This window comes from Alosa sapidissima, chromosome 19 (genome assembly GCF_018492685.1).
Source record: "Alosa sapidissima isolate fAloSap1 chromosome 19, fAloSap1.pri, whole genome shotgun sequence".
NCBI classification, from domain to species: Eukaryota; Metazoa; Chordata; class Actinopteri; order Clupeiformes; family Clupeidae; genus Alosa; species Alosa sapidissima.
Genome location: NC_055975.1, coordinates 1,314,215 through 1,328,724, shown reverse-complemented (window position 1 = coordinate 1,328,724; position 14,510 = coordinate 1,314,215). Strand labels below are relative to the sequence as shown.

The 14,510-nt window shown below is 45.2% G+C and overlaps 1 protein-coding gene and 1 long non-coding RNA gene across 3 annotated transcripts in view; one reads left to right on the top strand and one right to left on the bottom strand.

Moving 5' to 3' along the window:
• The window catches only part of pacrg (PARK2 co-regulated), a 204,136-nt gene that overhangs the window by 129,329 nt on the left and 60,297 nt on the right, over positions 1-14,510 (top strand). The gene's annotated exons all lie outside the window — the stretch shown is intronic.
• LOC121693281 overlaps positions 3,759-14,510 on the bottom strand; it is a 14,375-nt gene continuing 3,623 nt past the window's right edge. Inside the window, exons 3-4 of the long non-coding RNA XR_006025453.1 lie at positions 6,660-6,662; positions 3,759-3,771 (exon numbers count right to left, since the gene is read on the bottom strand). This is a non-coding gene — a long non-coding RNA (uncharacterized LOC121693281). The remainder of the gene's footprint in view (positions 3,772-6,659; positions 6,663-14,510) is intronic.

Genomic DNA, 14,510 nt, shown 5'->3' with positions numbered 1-14,510 from the left:
CTGGAGGTTACATTGTCGAGTTAATTACACACACCATGTGAAGTGGGCTGTGGCGTGAAGCCCTCGTGCCGCACCATTATCAGCAGTCGCCATAATGAAGAGCGTCGAAAACACACACACACACACACACACACACACACACACACACACACACACACACACACACACACACACACACACAGCATCATTCAGTTCAGTAGTAACAGCATGTGCCCCTCCCTTCCCCCCACCTCTCTCTCTCTCCTCCAGCATCAAAGGGTCATATCTCTCCTGTGTGGGTGTGTGTGTGTTTGTGTGTGTTCGTGAGACACTGGCGGTAGTACTTGATGGATGGCTGGTCCTCGCATATCAGATGTGATTTGTCGCTGGTGAGATGCAGTAACCTTCAGGCTTATTACCGCCAACAATGCCTTTTTTCCATGTCCGGAGAGAGTGGCCTAGACTGCAGACAGACGTTTCTATGAGTGTGTGTGTGTGTGTGTGTGTGTGTGTGTGTGTGTGTGTGTGTGTGTGCGAACTGTGGCACAAATGCTGCACATTCTACATGAGTAAGTCAGTAAATACCAAGAAAAAGAGCGCTCCCTCAACAGCAGATAAAGCTGTGTGTGTGTGTGTGTGTGTGTGTGTGTGTGTGTGTGTGTGTGTGTGTGTGTGTGTGTACGTGCATTTGGAGCAGACACCTCTCCTGACTCTTGAAGCTGTTTGTTTTAGTGAGATCATGACACACCACCAATGAATCGTTCACTTGCATCACTGTCCCTTAGAGAGCAGCATCCACACACACACACTTTTTGTGACGATAAATGTGTAATACATTGAGCAATCTACTCAGAGTGTGACTACTGGAGTCTCACTGTCTACATGAACGTCTATCCCATGATGCCTTTCTATGTAGGGTCCAATCATGCACTGAGCTCATGGAGACGCTGACCCCAAGACAAATAGAGGAAAGTGTGGAAGCGTATCAGTGGAGCTGTGTCTTCTCAAGCCTGTGCTGCTACCCACGTTTGTGGGTGTGTGTATTGTATGAAAGGAGTGAAGAAGTGTGTCTTTTTAGTGCTGGATTTCTGTGGTGGAAAAGCTTCCTAAAAGTTAGTTTTGCATCCAGACTGTTTGTTGCAGCTGTGTGTGCATGTCTGTTTTTTGCATGTGTTTGAATGTCTATGGTTGGGTTGCACCAATAAGGATCACATTAATCTTAGTTTAGGCATAATGAATGATTTGTTGATCTAGGTTTTATTTTAATTTTAGCACCATTTAATTTTAACCCTTAGAACCCGATGGACGCAAAGTGCGTCAAAAAACACACCCTTTCTTCTCTGTTACATTGCTCCAGAACTGTTCATCACAGCAAGATGAAACCTTTATTGTGTGACAAAGCAGAAGTGGGGCTTTCCAACGAGACTGTTGTCTGTGCGATCAAGTATGAAAATAAAAGAAAACATGAAATTAAATCAAATTGCATTTTACAGTCTATACTTCTCTGCGTTCACCATTACTCTCGTTCAAATTACTTGTGAACCCGTGATCGCATAGATTTGGCAAGCATATCAGATGAAAGAGGAGACACAGGGCTATCTATTGGTATCAAGTATATCGATCCTTCTGGGTTATAGAAACAGACGAAGTGACTGCAAAATAATAACGCCATGTACAAAAACCAACGTTGCACATCCATTACTCTCATTTGAATTACTTGTGAACCTGTGATTGAATAGATATGTCATGCATGTCAGATGAAAGAGGAGACACAGAGCTATCATTTGATACCAAGTACATCCTTCTGGGTTATAAAATAGACGAAGTGACAGCAAAATAATAACTTCATATAGCTTGACTTACCCCACGCTTTTGTGTGTTGTGGTGCATTTTCATAATCTAATGCTATCATGACTATGGCAAAGCATATTCATAATCCGGTTTTGAGATTGTAGCAAATTCCTGCATTGCATCCAATTCAAGGCTCACATTGCATCGCAATTTGTTAGACAAAGTAACACCTATTTGCCTTTACTTTGTTAATGGCAATGTAGTAAAAAGTTATTGTAGAGAATCATCATGAGTGCACACACAGGCTAACACGCAAACTCGGGTCAAGTCAGATTAGTTCGTGTCACAGATATGGAACGCAGAAAGGTTATTTTTCATCACTAAATAAAAATATATTACAGCGGGGAAAATAAATATTGAACACGTCAACATTTTTTTCAGTAAGTATACTTCCAGTGAGGCTACTTGCATAAAATTTTCACCATACATTAGTATTAACTTAGGTAATCCACACATATAAAAAAAATCCAAACATTAATGTCCATAAGTAAAGTTATGAATAAAAAAGTGGAATGGCACAGGGAAAAAGTATTGAACACGCCTACTGAAATTTCTTAAATACAGTGGGCAGTGCTTCGACTTGGCCAGCTTCACTCGCGGTCCGCGCGTGGGATCACGCGGTATCACGCAACTTTAATTTGTATTTTCCCAGTGAGACGCTGAAACAACCCAAACAACCGGTAGATGGCTCAAGTGAGCAGGGTGTCTCGTAAAAAGAAATGGAGCCTGGAAAACCCTACACAGACTTCACTACAGACTTTAGTAGACTGGTTTAGAAATAATTGAATTGCCAGAAATATGCCTGCCCTGCCCTGCCCTAATAAAGAAATATTTGGTTAACTGCGAGTGAATCCTGTTTGCAGCCGTAGAAGAAACGCAGGACAAATTAAACATTCTGGTTTTCTCCGAGTGCAACGATGATAGACAGACATCATTTGGACAAAATATAGAGCATATTAACCTCCGTTGCTCAGCCAAATGCCTTCCTGTTATGTCCTGTTATCACGGAGTTACAGGCGATAAACGATTTTTGATGGTCACAAGTTTACTTCATTAGCGGTTAATTTTTTGATTATTAAAGAGTGTTTGTCATTTAAAGGTTTGACTTCGTGCTTATTCAGTAGAGCATTTAGTGCTCTTCCCAATCCCAGATGTTCACATTGCATGTTTGTTTGTAATGGATGTTACCGCGAGATAGGCTACGCTTTTGACGGCAATGAGTTGTTAACAGACATGAATCAAGACATATAGCCCAGCAGCAATCTAGGGACTGTTCGTTATTTATTGAAGGGGCCACCGGAGGAATTTTGAGTGCTTCAGTCAAAAGTTGCATAACCCTCCCTTGCCTGCTAGAAATTGTTCAATGACCCTCCGACAGAATTGTTAATAAAGACATGACCCTCCCCTGCCAATTGTCGCTGTCTTCCGCCCGCGCTGCTTTGCGCCACAGCCACACACTAACGTTCTTAAATCAATCTTTCCCCTGAGCTTGCATGCTACCAGTCCTTCCTTTTCAAATGTGTTGCGCCTGTTTGCACAATTTCACAAATAATCATATGTGATTAATAATATGACAAATAATCCCTGTGCACGGGGACCGAAACAACGCATAACTTTAACTTCCCCCCGCTGTCTTGCCGTTTTAATGTTTTCCCGTAGAATATCCCATATTTTAATACTCTCATAACAGCCCTGCCATCGGGCCTGTCTCTGTGTTGCCCTGTTGCTACCCCTTGCCCTTCCAACGAAACAGATGTCTTCAAATCATCGTTTGCCTTGCTTGACGGCGAACTTAGAGTGATGTTAACCTATTTTTATTATTAATTTTTTTATTAAACCTATTAAGTTTTAACCTATTATTATTATTAAACCTATTAAGTTTAACGGTGTGATTGTCGTGAGAGCCTTATGTCTACGTGCGCACCTGAGGCTACTCAGCTACTAGAGAAAGAATTTCCCCTGTTTGTATGTTCACTTCAAGTTGGCCTACCATAACTTACCAACTCTGCACTGTAGACCCTAACTGGCTATTTATATTTTTCTGTGAAATAAGCAAATGTATTTGTTCAACTTTATGAAGCAGAATTACGCACTAGGCTACTTGGAAAATAACACATTTGACAAAGGACAGATGTATGTTATAGTGACAAAATATTAACTTTCAGTGTTTTACGATGTCTTTGTCATGGTGAAGTTTTTTTCACCATGCATTTATTCTAGGCTACTGTCAGTGACTGACGCGAGAGAAGCGGGGTCTGTGTTGCGTTGCGTTAATTTATTTTCAATTGGGCATGCCGTGCCGTGTCGTCCACAGCTCAGTTCTGACGAAGCCGAATTTACTCCTTTTGAAACAATGAGTGTGCGCGTTTGTATGGTTATATTGCTTGACAGGGGGGATCCCAAGCAGCTTTCAGCCATAAGGCTACTTTGAGAACATTTCCTAATTCACCCGACACTGTGCAGACTGGTAGTGGCTGCTAGCTGCTCTGTTATTAAAGCGCTGTAATGAGTGTAAGCCATCAGGAGCCTGTGTGCGTATTGATTACCAATAAACAACACTCAATAGAGACGCACTGCAATCCATAGCTAATGCTGAGTGCAGGGAGACCTAGCAGGGCCCACACACTCATCTACTCTTTCTCTCTCACACACACACACACACACACACACACACACACACACACACACACACACACACACACACACACACACACACACACAGATAAATCCCACCAGTGTACACATAGACACATACTATTTTTTACCAGTGTAAACACAACAAAGGGTTGTCGCATGCTGGCACACGCTCATATTATCACACTCACGCACGCACACACACACAACCACACACACACAAGCAGTGATACAGTGGATGCACTTTCGTAAGGACAAGAGGAACTCTCCCCTGGCTGTGATATTAGCATGCAGTTGACACAGCTAAAATCAGTTTGCTATGCATCATGTTAAACACACAGAAACATACATTGCCATGCACACACACACACACACACACACACACACACATGCACTGAGATGAACATCTATACATCTATACAAGTGCATACACATGCTTTCAGAAAGATGCATGCACACAAGCACATTTCCACACATTCATACGCATACACATGATTGCATATAGTTGCAATTAACAACTTGAGACCAAACACCAAACACACACACACACACACACACACACACACACACACATATGCATACACACACTAACACACACAAACACACAGATACCCAGGGCAGGGTTGTGAGATGGATGGTTGGATGGCTCCAGCAGAGGCCATCGGTCACAAGTGACAGCCCCATCCTGCAGGAGCAGCCTCGGGTCTGTCTGCTCCAACGCCCATGCACACACACACACACACACACACACATACACTACCTACTGCCTACTGGTCTGTCTGCTCCACCGCCCATGCGCACACACAACACACACACACACACACACACACACACTCACACACACTACCTACTTCAGAGCTTACAGAGATGCAGAAACACATGCTAAAATCACGTGACAGGAAACACACTGAAATGTTTGTGCTGCACAATAGTTAAGGATGATAGTTAAGGATGTGTACAAGAGACATGCTCATCCCTTTGGACCAATACACACACACACACACACACACACACACACTGTCACTCTCAAAAATGTGTGTGTGAATGTATATGTGTGTGTGTGTGTGTGTGTGTGTGTTTTATGCACCCTACCTGTGGCAGAGTGGAGGGCCATTAGAGAATATGCTTTATATTCATCTTATGCGGCACACAGCCAGGGCTGTCAAACCAGCGGGAGTGTTTGCGGTCTGCGCTGCTGTCTCCCTGCCGCATTTCATTCGCCCGTCCTCCGGTGATTTGGACGTCCTGGCCAGATGTGCTCTGCCCACGGGCACTTTTATGAGGCACCACTCTTCGGGTTTAAATTCTCAGAGCTTCATTTCTCATCACACTAGCAAATATGCTCTCTCTCTCTCTCTCTCTCTCTCTCTCTCTCTCTCTCTCTCTCTCTCACTTACACACACACACACACACACAAACAAACACACACACACACACGTGTACACACACACACACCCATAAACACACACATGCACGCACACACACACACACGCGCGCGCGCGCACACACACACACGCGCACACACATAATTCGAATACTCATTTGGTTGAATATATAATTAAATGACATAGTTACCGTGTAGTCAAGCAAGGAGGCTAACACACATGAAAGTACAAGCATGTGTTGGTAGCTGCCAAGAAATGTAGATAGTTTCTACTTTATCATTTATTTATTTTGTTTATGAGGCCCATGGTTAGTGGTTGTGGTGTGATACATCATTCACATAGCTTAGCCTTCTCTCGTTGCAGGCTGCCCTGCCAGGACCAGCCACCTCTCGGTCACTGCACAGCCAACCCCCTGTCTGGTTACAGTACAGCAGGAACCTGTGCTCCAGGCTCAGGTCAGCATGCTGTGACATGAACCTTAATCCACTCCCCCTCCAGAGTGGCCCTTGTCCTGGGATGGGGGGACACCTGGCAGGTGGCATGTGAGTGTGTGTGTATTGGGGTGGTGGGAGGTAGTTGAGCAACGCCCCTGTCGACCCGCTGCACTCAGCCGAGTCGACTCATTTCAATGCAAATATGAGCAGCCCCTCCTGGGACGCGCGCTTGCACGCAAAGTACCTTCCCCTGCACTCAATCACGCGGGATCTCCAGCACCCAGGCCCACACATCGCACCCACACCACGCACAGCGCAGCAGCTAGATTGCAAATGTGAGTTATTGGACTATATTTAGGGAAATACACTGTGATACAGCCTTGTGATTTGTTGTTGGTGACGGGAATGGAGCCAAAGGAAGGAGGAGGTGGTGTGTTTGTGGTGGGGGGGGGGGGAGGTGTACTACATTTGAAGTGTTGCATTGTGGGATTGTTCTTAGATTACACTGGCTGTGTAATAGCTTTGGGAGCCGGGGAGTTCATAATGATTGTGTTTGTGTGCTTTTTTTTATGTTGTGATGCAAATGTGTGCCCTGTGATTGGTGTTTTTGTTTACCAGTTGTTGCTGCACGTGTTCTAGTCTGGCCGTATGTGGTCACCACAGCACACACTTCTCTCCCTCTTTCTGATAGATAAACTCCCCCTGCCTCATTGAACGGATTACGTCCAATTAATTTAGCCGGTAATTAGCTAATCATTAAAACTTGTCGCGCTGCCTGCGGACACAACACTGCCGGCTTTGTTGTCGAGCAAAGCTGGTCATGATGCAGACCCAAAACACACTGCGATCGGCACTTCATCTAAGAACATGAAAAAGAATGGCAACTTTGCTGCAGTATTGATCTTCTGTGTGAGTGTTATTTGCTGTTGTAGGCCTGTGTGTGTGTGTGTGTGTGTGTGTTTGTGTGTGGTGTGTGTATGAAGCACTCATGACTAACCACATCGGGTGTTTCTCCTGGGGTGCTTTTGATGGCAGAAAAAGCAGCGGTATTCCCTCAGAAGTGGTGTTGACATGTCAGCCTTGTCATTCAGTGGCACAGCTAATACACACACACACACACAGCTCAAAAGAGAGTCAATTAACCATTCATAAACAACAGTCAGCAAGTCCCATCCACCTCTCAAAGTATCTTTGGACTTTGAAGAAAATCGGAGAGAAACAGAAAATAAGCGGTCATGCATTTGTGCTCCCCATCATCCTGTTCCTTACTTTCACTTCCTGTGTTGTGGAGAGAGAGAGAGAGAGAGAGAGAGAGAGAGACGGAAAAAAGAGACAGAAAGAAAGAGCCAGAGTGTCAGAGAGAGAGAGAGAGGAAAAGAAAAAGGGGTGGAAAGACAAACAGAAAGTGAAGTCCCATGAGGGGTAAAGCAGGGCTAATCACCCATCCTCTATCTTCCTGCTGTGCGTGGAGCCAGGGCAGCCAGGGCTGATGGAGTGGCCCTGGGGACCTGACAGCTGGCCCCTAACCCAGAAACACAGAATTAGCGCAACGGCATGGCAATTAGCGCTCCTGAGCCCCCCTGAGCGGAGTCACAAAGAGAGAGGGTAGAGAAGGAGGCACTTCAGCCCTGGGAATACTAGCTCCCTCACCATAGGTGCTGGAGCTGTGGGTGCAGGGGCAGAAACACACACACACACACACACACACATTGTGACAATGCTGAAAATCAGACCGTGTATGTATAATTATGGTCCAGATACGATTTCCATGCCAACAGAGTGAAAAAGGCGTGGGCAGTGAGGTTAGCATATGCTGCCGCTCTTAAGTCATCTTCTGACACACACACACACACACTTCCCTTCAGTGTCAAAATGACCCTTAAAACAGCCAGACGGCAGAGGTCCTGTAGGAGGGAGAGGTAAAGACGGGAGCAAAAGGAAGAAAAAAAAGAAAAAAAAGAGAGAGAGAGACAGAGAGGGTGGAAGCCTGTTCTCTTCACGTGGAGTTGAGGAATGCGAGAGCCAGTGTAGCAGCATGAGAGAGAGAGAGAGAGAGAGAGAGAGAGAGAGAGAGAGAGGGCCGGCAGATGGAGAAGGCATCAGCTCTGAGCCCGAGAGCCGGAGAGCCCACAGAGGGGCCCCTGACACTGCAGGCAGCACACCCACACAGGGCCCCACGGGGCCAACAGGCCCCTAGCAACGGCCCTGCAAACATCACACAACATCAAAGACGCCTACACTGAGGAGCTTCATCAGCCCTATATCTCTCACTCTTTCCACACATACTCAAGCACACACACACTCATATGTATGCACACACTTACAAAAGGTGATACTCACACACAGATACACATGTATGCAATCAGTTACATCATGTGTGTGTACATGTGTGAGTGTGTGTGTGCGTGTGTGTGTGCGTGTGTGTGCGTGTGTGTGTGTGTTTATGAGTGGAGAGCAGAGAGTCCAGGCCTGCGGATCTGTGACAGAAATAATTGTGTGCAGAAGGTGGCCCAAGGTTAATTAAGCTCTTCCAACTCGCTGCTGACCTTTCCTGCTGCCACCGCCACAGCCGCCGTGCGCACATCATCGAGGCACACTTTTTGACGTTTTCAAATGAAAGACTTTAAATAATTGATCTAACTTATTTCCCCCAAGGCCCTTCATTAGACTCCGGCCATGACATTTTCCCTGACTCCGCCTCGTGGCTTTCCAAGAATAATCATGGACGGATTCTGCTCCGCTCCCACGCTGCTGCTTACATGAAGGATGAAGGCCACGGCAACCTGGCTTTGGTCGTGGCATTCACACATTTAACATGACCTGGCTTTCTCAGAGGAAAGATCAGGCTCACATACGCACACTAAAGTGGTAGCTTGCCTCTGTTGAAATTGATTTATCAAAAAGCGTGGCTTTTCCCCACTGAATCAGTTGGCCGGTAACCACAACTTGGGCAATCATCCCCTCACTCAGCAGCAAAAGGGCAGCTTTTGAATACAGATTCTACCATTTAGTTTTAACACCCCCCCCTCCAAAAAAAAAAGTCTCGCTTGCTCGCTCTTTTTCACTCTCAGCCCAGGAGCAGTGTCGATGTACCTTCTCTCAGCATGAGACAGCATTCACAATATTGACTCCTGTTTCATGGCTGCTTGATTGTGATGAGGACAGATTTGCTGTGTAAATTATTCAAAAGTGCATTAGCACGCCCTGTGTCTCTGCCGCATGCTGAAGCGCTCTATTACGGCTACGGTAGCGGCGGCAATGGTGCTGGGGGAAATCAAAGCTTTTCATTAAAACCCCCTTGTGTTGCTACAGGGGAGGAAGAAACTACACAGTGTATCGACACAGCCAAGTTTATCAGGCGCAGAGTTTATAATTTCCACAGGTGACTTGATCAAATGAAGGAGAGAAAAAGAAGGGTGGTTAGGGAGGAAGATGTAATTTCCACGTGGAGGAGTGTGTTCGTTTGCACGTTTGGCTGGTGAAAAAGGAGAGGATGGCTTGTTCTGCTGCCATTTGATATCACCACTGGTGCGAGATGTTAGGAAGCCCTCTCATTTTCATCATCACAGGGAGGGAGGGAGGGAGAGAGAGAGAGAGAGAGAGAGAGAGAGAGAGAGAGAGAGAGAGAGAGAGAGAGAGAGAGAGAGAGAGAGAGAGAGAGAGAGAGAGAGAGAGAGAGGCCCGGTGTGGTCCCACAGTGTGAGATGGAGTAAGGTGATATGTGGGCATCCCAGGCGCTTTAATAACTTACTCCTGCATCGTTTCACGGCGGTGAGCGCGTGGAATTCACAGGCTCCAGCTGGGTTGTGGAAAGTTGACTCTCTCTTAACTGCTCTTCTCTTCGTTTTTTTTTTCTTCTTCACCATCTCCCCCCATCCAACCTACATCCCTCCTGCTTTTTCTCTCTCTTTCTCACATACACATGTTAGTTGAGTTTCCTGTCTGTACCCATGGCCAGCACGTGATGCATTACTCAGATGGAGGAGCCAGCAGTGGTGTGAAAACAACAGCTCCAGCAACTGACAGTTTATATAAGATGGGGAGGTGGGGAGGGTGTGTGTGTGTGTGGGGTGGGGTCCGGGGTTTGGTGTGTGTGAAGTGTGAATGCTTCTTTCTCCCTAGGCCTCCAGTTGAATATATACACAGCTGTGCCTTCCCTCTGCAGAGTTTCTCCTGTCTCAGTGTTCACTGTTCAAATTCCATTGATACCTCAGTTCAATTTGATTTGATTTAGATGTGACTGTAGACATTGGGCTCTATCATGCGTCCCAGCGCAATTGACTTTGTTTACTCACGCTTTTGCCTTTCCTATTTTGCAGTCAGCGCATATTGGAATTTTCCCTCCACAGGTACGTGCCTGTAAATTAGGGAATTCGATTGCGCCCACCGGGGCGGTTCAGTGAAAAGATGGGGCGTGTTCCGGCACAATTGTTCACTGTTGATATTTTGCAGTTTCAGAAAACAATTCCGCCACAGACCAGGAACTCCCTGGTCTAACGTCTGTGGTGCAAATGCAGATGCTATTTTAAGGGCGCATGCATGACCACAGGCCTGCATGAATGAATGCGTTGCACACCAATCTACAGACACCCTCGTGCACAGACGGAAACATTCAAAGCCTTGATAATATTTGTCCATTTCCCGGTTTTGTTCGTGCATTGGTGACCTACAAATTTAGTAGCTTATATAGTACAACATCTACCTTTGTTCAAATTTACCGTTGTGTATGGCTTTAAACATCGTGTGCGCTTTAACATCAGCCTAAGCATTATTCCAGCTGCGCTAAGGTTTTAAGCACCACAATTTTGCCTACCTTGTTGTAGCCCATCTGAAATAACTCCAAGCTTTGTTATGTTCCCCCCATCCTTTCGTTATTTCCAAAAAACGTTGTATATCCATGATGGCCTTAAAGTCTTGAGTTAGTGAATTACTGTAGCTTAAATCAGCTTTTATGTGCTGTTAACCAGCAAATACTACAAGAAAGCAGCAAGTATGGCTACAATTTCTGTAGTTGCTGCATCCATTCATTGTTATTCTCTCTCCTGCTCAAACAAATGTTGTGCGTGCATTAAGTTGATGATAACGTGTTTATAAACTCCACTTAACAGAAAATATTGTAAATAGCCTACTGTCATGCAGTTAATGGGATAATGTGCAGAGTTGAAAGTTAGGTCAACTTGGAAACTGTTTCTCACAGACCGCCTGTGCTGCGCAACGCACACTTCGCTCCACTCATCTATACAACGTAGTTCCCATTTCGGTAAACCATACATAATTTCAAAGAAAAATATTAGGCCTACCACTCGAGGGAAATCAGTGTGGTGTCCATTAAAATGTGACAAAATAGGCATAAATCTAGCGTACTGTACACATTTTCACGAATCACGGATGTGTTGATGACATAAATTAGGAAATATTAGATGACTTAAGGAGACGTGATGTTGAATTGCATGCCGATGCCATTTAACCCAAATGCCCCAGCGGCAGCACGGGAGAGAAGAGATTAATTGACAGAGGATATGCATTGTCTATAGACAGGTAATGTTAGATTACATTGTACATTGCAAAAATATCACCATGCATTCATAATCTCGTGATTCAGTGAGAGTGATCCCAAAACATCAGAAAGTATGTCTTTGTGAAAATTCTGTATTACATTTTATCAAGAGGAAAAATCAATAGCTGACTGTTCCCAACTGAACAGTAATTATAGCGCTGTGAACGCTCCTGGCTGCGCCTGGCAAATAAGCCACCAAAATAGCAATCAGCTATGGAACAAGCGTGCCTGTTGTTAAAGGGAATGTGAGATGACGCCCTGATTGGTTTATTGCACGTTACGCCCAAACCACACCCATGATTAATGTAGCTACTTCAGACCACCCCATTTTAGATTTGCGTCGGGCGCAACAGTCAAATATCCCGCCGGTAAAATAGCATCAGCGCCCAAGATCCGCCCACAAAGTGACTTGCGTTTTGCACAAAGACACTTCCGTTTCAGACCATTAAAATATAGCCCATTGTCTCTAGCTGTGTGTGATGTATGTGAGATATTTGGCATCACATTATGTTGTCTTAATCTATAGGATCAAATTCTTGACTTGACTTCTTAATTTCTAGATTGCGTGTTTGTGTTTGTGTGTGTGTACATTTCCTCATCCACCTCTATGGGGTCGTTCAGACCGGCGAGGTGGCGTGTGCGTTGCGTGTCTGTTCTGTGGCTGCTGCATCGCGTTGTATATGTGCATTCATACCAGAAACGTCTTTGATGCACTACTGCTGCGGCCAGTCTGCCTATTAAAACATCTCTTCACTGTCTCTTTTGAATGGAAATGCTTTCAATATGCTCGCGTGAAAAAAACGGTCCTATTTCTAGCACGTGTGCGTTTTCAGCGCGGCTCGAGCCGTGTCTGAGACATGCGTGACTCGCAAGCAGTGTGCACGCTCTAACCTTTTAACACGGGTCGCCAAAATGAAAACGGACAGGTAACGCAGCTGACACACAGTCGCCACACATGCGGTCTGAAGAAGCATTAAGTGTAGCCGCTTAGTGAAGCACACCAGAGTGTCCCTCAGTGGATGCTTCCACAGAGCCACCACCACTCAAATGCACTGCATGAATATTTCATCCTCATCGTAATTTCAGGAATTACTCTCTCACTCAAATCTGTCGGACATCACACTGTCTGTTTCTCTCTCTCATAATTGGTTTTCTGTATCTCTGTCTATATGTCTTTCTTTCTCTCTGTGTCTGTATGCATGACTCTCTTTCTTTCTCTCCCACTCTCTCTCTCTCCATCTCTGTCTCTGAGGTTGTAATGGGCCTGTAGCCAGAGTAGTAGTGAGGGGGAGCTGGGTATCTGTGTCTGGTCTCTACTCTAGAATTCCACCATTAAACCTGGTCAGACACCGCGCACAAACTGCCGCACCAGCAATTAGGCCCATTCACTCTGAGTGACGCCGCTATGTGGCGCATCATCATAGAAGAACTTGTGAGTGACCAACAACACATTTGGAATCCTGTCATGCACATCATTTCAGTGAAGAGCGGTAGGGATGGTGCTGTTTGAACGCTCCCGGCCCATATCAACCCTTTCCGGTCTAGTTGCCGCACTGCGTTGGGTTCTGGGCCAGAGGATATAGTCGGTGGAGGAAGGGAGCGATGGTGTGAGGAGAGAGGCTAGAGGAAAGCAGCCTCATAGATAATTGTGAGTGTGCGGATCATTAGCTTCCCCCAGTCTGGCAGCAGAGGTTGGTTGTGCTGACTCTCGCTATCCCAAGCACTCCCTCCATCACTTTCTGGAATGATGTTGAGGTGGGAGAGGCATCCCAATCATATTTAAGGCCAGATGCACACCGTGGGAACTTTGTGATATGGGGGGTATATGCTACACTATCATGTGAAAGGTCTCTAATGAAACATATTCTACAAAAAAAAAATGAATTCTGAAAAAAATGAAATATATATTATGGAATATTATATTTAGTGCAACAAAATCACACATCACACTGAATGACAATGACACCTTTTAATACTAGTTTATATGTAAAAGAAATACTATAAATGCCGTTATCTAATGAAGGAAGGCCACATGAAGTTACATGTTCAGTTACCAACTATTCTGAAGTGTCTTAAGGCCTTGACACACTAACACGATTATTGGCCGTCGGACGTCGTCAAACAGTCTGGCAAGGTCGGTGACACGAGTCTGTTCTGTGTTCCGTGCCATCGTCAGTCGGAAGGAGTTCTGTGTCGCCGTTCATTTTGCCCGATTTGACTTGTCTTGACTTGATTTTATGTTAAGTATGTCATGTTGGCATACGACACACTACTCATAATCGCTACTCAGGTACCGAATTTAGAATGCTCAGTCTGCAAAGGGTTAATGCACTGATGCACACTGTGCAAACTGTAATGTGTGTGTGTGTGTGTGTGAGTATGTGAATTTTGGGAGATTCATCACTCCAATCTGTATGATTTTGCATTTATGTGATTTTGTGTGTGTGTTTGGGGGTGGCATTTGTATGTGTTTGTGTGTGAATGTGTGACCTGTTTGCGGAGAAGTAGCTGTGAGATGGCCACTTCACGCTTAAGTGCTGGAAGGGGATCCAGCGTTTCTGCTAATAAAGTACAAGTAGCTAATGAGCTCTGAAATTAAACCAACTCACTGAGCCATGAACAGAAGCCCCATTTAGCATTGCCCAGAAAAAAACACACCTAGTAATATGG